Source organism: Anarrhichthys ocellatus, unplaced genomic scaffold, assembly GCF_004355925.1.
Source record: "Anarrhichthys ocellatus isolate YVR2014 unplaced genomic scaffold, GSC_Weel_1.0 scaffold5, whole genome shotgun sequence".
In the NCBI taxonomy this organism is placed as follows: Eukaryota; Metazoa; Chordata; class Actinopteri; order Perciformes; family Anarhichadidae; genus Anarrhichthys; species Anarrhichthys ocellatus.
This window is the reverse complement of record NW_022280035.1, coordinates 9780142-9785021: the sequence shown is the minus strand read 5'-3', so window position 1 is coordinate 9785021 and position 4880 is coordinate 9780142. Positions and strand designations below refer to the sequence as shown.

At 39.0% G+C, this 4880-nt stretch overlaps 1 protein-coding gene across 1 annotated transcript in view; it reads left to right on the top strand.

Moving 5' to 3' along the window:
- Positions 1-4880, top strand: part of ngfa (nerve growth factor a (beta polypeptide)) — a 27143-nt gene that overhangs the window by 19914 nt on the left and 2349 nt on the right. The gene's annotated exons all lie outside the window — the stretch shown is intronic.

The following is a 4880-nucleotide window of genomic DNA, read 5'->3' as shown; positions in this document are numbered from 1 at the left end:
ATATATATGTATATGTATATGTATATATATGTATATGTATGTATATGTATATATGTATATGTATATATATGTATATATGTATATGTATATATGTATATATATGTATATGTATGTATATGTATATATGTATATGTATGTATATGTATATATGTATATGTATGTATATGTATATATGTATATGTATATATATGTATATATATGTATATATGTATATGTATATATATATATATGTATATATATGTATATATGTATATATGTGTATATATATATATATATATGTATATATATATATATATATATATATAGATATATATATATATATAGATATACATATATATATACATACATATATGTGTGTATGTATGTATGCCAGTATCAGCCAGCTAAGTTTAATACAAGGTCAGTCTTTTGAAAGATTGTTCTTAGAGAAAGTTGGAAACACATTTTAGCTTTGTGTTGAACACGCCAGGCATATTTTATTGCAGCATCCAGTAAAAACATTGAGCTGAAGCTAATACAAGCTGATGTCAAAAACTGCACATGCGTTCTTTTTTCCCCCACATTGTAGGAGTTGGTTAGTTCATGTCATAACAGTTTGTACAGTAAATGTTCTTTTATTCTGCATATCTTGCATCATTTGTCATTGCACTGTCGAGTCAAGTGCTTTAACAGGTTGTGTGTGCCCGTCACTGTCTTCCTGTGTCCTGAGGCCAGAGCAGCAGAGTTTTACTGTTTGAAGTATCCTTGATGGACAACAGTTGCATTGGTTCTCACAGCAAATGCCTTTTAAACATGAAGACGAGGGGAAGGGACAGGGCAAAGGCTGATCTCCATCTCTGCTACTCACATTTCTAAAGTCTGATAGGGTTCACTTTTTGTAATTTTTCCGCCAGCCTGGAATTAAAACTACGGGATGGTTTTGAACAGTACCATTTCATAGTAGCACTTTATCTGCCATGTTTTGATGTGATATGGAACAATACGTCGTTACCATCCTCACTTAAAGCCACACTCAGTTGCACCATGGCAAAGTGAAGTTGGACTTAAGGAAATATAAGAATAACCCATAGACTGTATATAAGAAGTGGACATAGTCATTGCGATGTCACCCATCGGTTTGTGGACTGGCGTTTTTGAAGCCTTGAGTTTACCGATTTGTTTGTCCCCATCTTGGATTACGGCCGTCGCCATCTTGGCTTTTTGCAACCAGTGAACAGAATTTACCATATTTGGACTGCGGAGGAATGACGTAGAGATGCTGTATATACGGCTCTGGTAGTGGCAGCGGGCATCAGGCGTCCTTGGTTTGATTTTCACAATTTGACTGCTGTGTATTTGTATTAAAAAATGCAATTATATTGAATTGTTCTTTAAACCACAGAATGACTGAAATGTACTGCTCATGGTGGCAAAGAAATACTTTTAAAAACTGTTTCTTTAAATGGTTATGTAATGGTTGCTTAACATAAAATCAAGCAGAATTATAAGCAACATTTAAATGTTGATATTCACAGATTTTTTAAAAGGTAGAATTTTCTGACTGTCCAACCGGTGCTGCGTATCAAACATACAAGACTTTTAAAGTGTTTCCAAGAATAGCCAGCCTCACTGACAGCTTCTCAAGAGTGTAACTTCATTGCACTTTTAACAGTCGCCGCATGACATCATTTCACGTGACAAAATAAACTTCATGGCAGTGTTTTGGCAGTTGTATTAGTTTCACGAGGTGGCTTGTCTGACCTGTAACGAGCAGATTGTTTTTCAGTGGTTGACAAGCTTCAATTACAACAGTGAATGAAACAGTGACTAGATGACAAATGGAGGAAATTGCAATTATGAATATGGCTCTAATGTAAAAAGGAATCTGATACACACACGAGTTCTGTTGCAACCCTCAAGAGTTTCAATTCAAGTGAAACACTCTCCAAACATAGGAGTTACTCAAAGAGCGATCCTTTTAAGTCCTTGCAATGATCAAGCATTGATTAACGAGTTTACACACCATTTCATTAGAGGAAATAAATATCTTCAAACATTTGGATGCGGTTAAAAAGGAAAAGAGAGCAAGTTGACCTGGCAGTGCTCCCTCTTTGATAATCATTTCCCGTGGATGACAGCAGGAGGAACTGCACTACACTGACATGATGAGAGACACTGTTTACCTTGCTCTCTTTTCCTCTGCATCATCTTTCTCTCCATCTCTGCAGCTGTCAGTCTCTCTTTCTCACCCCCTCATAATCTGATGCTGTTGTCGCTCCGATAGAGAGATGTGAGTTTGTTCGAGAGAACTGTTGACGTGCCGCTCCTGCACATCTTTTAACAAGGACTTGTATCGAATGATTCATGTACCGCACAGACAGGAAGAAGCCCCCGCTAAATGTAAACTAATCTCGGATTGATGGCAGGCAACACTCTCCTGAACTGCTCATGATTTGTCCCACCTGCCTTGTTGTCATTGTATCACACTCAACACACTGCACTGTAACCACAGGCTGTAATTTGGCAGCTTGTAGGTACCAGAGTCTGATCAATGGAGCATCTTGTGGACTGGCACACTAAATGAAAATGTGTTACTGGCAAACACTGCTTTGTCAGTACCAGTAAATGTGTGGCTGGGCTCCACTGCCTTGGGCTAAGTAATTAGTCTCTGACTGAGGTATTTTCCTCTTGTGCTGTCCAATGATTGGTTTTCCAGGTCACGACCTTGCAGCTGTGTGACGCATCATTTCATTCCACATACTGTCATCAACGTTAGCAATCTTGTTTAACCAGGTAGTGCCACGTGGTGCCTTGAACGCTCATGCCTTTGTAGCATTTGAAAGTGATGCATGACTCAACGGAGATGGTCTTGATTTACAGTTTGGCAAAGCTGGGGAATCAGCGTGTTGAAGGGAACCTTCTTAGAGCAGGGGGACGCTGCAGCAAGCCACATGAGGCCGTTTTACAAAGTCTGTTCTCATAAACATCCTCCTTGGTGCAAACTGTACAAGGCATGAATGATAAAAGGATATCCAACAACTGCTTTGTTTATCCCAGTGTGTATGAATACAGTATGTTCAGTGTCTGGAAATATGAACCATATTGTGTCTGTCATTTCTGCGGTATTTGCTTCAATAGTTTGGAATACCGTTGTCATTATTTGGCTGGTACATGTGAGCAGAACTGTCTCCAACTCATCAGGGCATCTCCCATGTGCATTTGTGAGATTCTTTTTTTTCTTCCCTGCACACTAAAGAGGAAAACAGCTTACTGTCCTGTGCACGTCAAAGTGCGGGGAGCCTCACACAGAACTCAGACTTCCTGTTTTATCAGTACCATATGGATTCCCCCCCCCCCCCCCACTTTGATGTGGGATGTACGCTTGCATGTAAAATCCATTGCACCATTTCATCTAACATTTCCTATTCCACGAGTTCACCCGAAAAATGTGACTGAAATTTCTAACTTTTACACAATTTATGGAGCAGAAACCGCAAAACCATATGACAAACGAACAACATTCGGAGGATGTCTAAGCACTGTTCACTGAAAGCCACTGGAGTATCTCACAAGCTCGTAAGGCGGTGCGTGTGTGCGCGATTGTTATTTTGCATACAGTATTTGTGTGAGGGGGTCGGAGGGATAGCCAGACAGATTGTGATCCAGTGCTGAAGTAATCCCATAAGTCAAAAGGTTCTTTCTAAACCGCTCTGACCCCTGTGCTCCTACGCTGCAGTGTTTACGCTGGCTCCACTGGCATTAAACACAAGCCACATATTTTTAACATTAGGATCCTCCAGGCTCACCCTGGGCCATGTAAATAGTGAGCGGCCCGTCAGCCGGGATCAATCAACTCACTGCCTGTTTGGACCAGCTCCATATGTGTGTGTGAGTGTGTAGGCGTGCATGTGTACGATTGTGTTTATTGAAACCAAAAGATATCATTCGAAAATCTAAAACGATGGCTTTCTCCACCTCCCAAAACTATTTTTGAAATACCCGTGCACATATATCACATACAGTATAATCACAATAGGATGTATGTGAAAATCTGAAGCCTGTCTTATATACCATAGTTATATTTAAATGTGGTGGGGTAAAAGTAAGGTATAGTGGAAAAGAAGCATAAACAAAAATACTCAAGTAGAAGTTTCTTAAAATACAATACTAGAGTATATGTAGACATTACTATAGTTTCTCTCTACCGCTGCCATATAGACTAACAAGTACTCTTGGTTTGTTGGAAAATAACTGAAAAGTGAGACAAGATAAATTTCTCTCATGCATCAGAGTTTCTATTTCGGATGGGAACAGGGTCAGTGACATCCTGATATTTCTCATCTGCCTGTCCGTTGTCTTTGATTTGTGGTCTATGCAGACAACACTGCCCTCTTCTGGTTGTTATATGCTACACTCTGAGGATTTCAATGCAAGTAAATCTAGAAGACCCAAGTGCCACAAAAGCTTAAATAAAAAACTAGATGTTTCATCTTTGCAAACATAATCATGATTCACTTCTCCGATGTTTATTTATATTTATATATATATATATATATATATAGCCAGGACGTCCTTTTCTCACAACAAGGTTGTAAAATGAAACATGTTAAACTAAACACGAATAAACATGTTAGTATTCCAACAACGTACCAGCAAGGTGGGTTTTACAGAACATTGGAGATAAGTCACTGACATTCCAATTTCAACACCTTAGTAACCTTCTGAGTGTTTGTGAGAGAGCAGGTGTGTGTATTCATACACATCAATGCAAACTATTCATACAAACATCCATACATGCATTCATACATGCATGGCACGTGTGTCTGAGGAAGAAACTGTTTGCATGTGTTAACATCCCCCATTAAGGATCCATGTTGAAGGGCTTTACGGTCAAAAAAGTG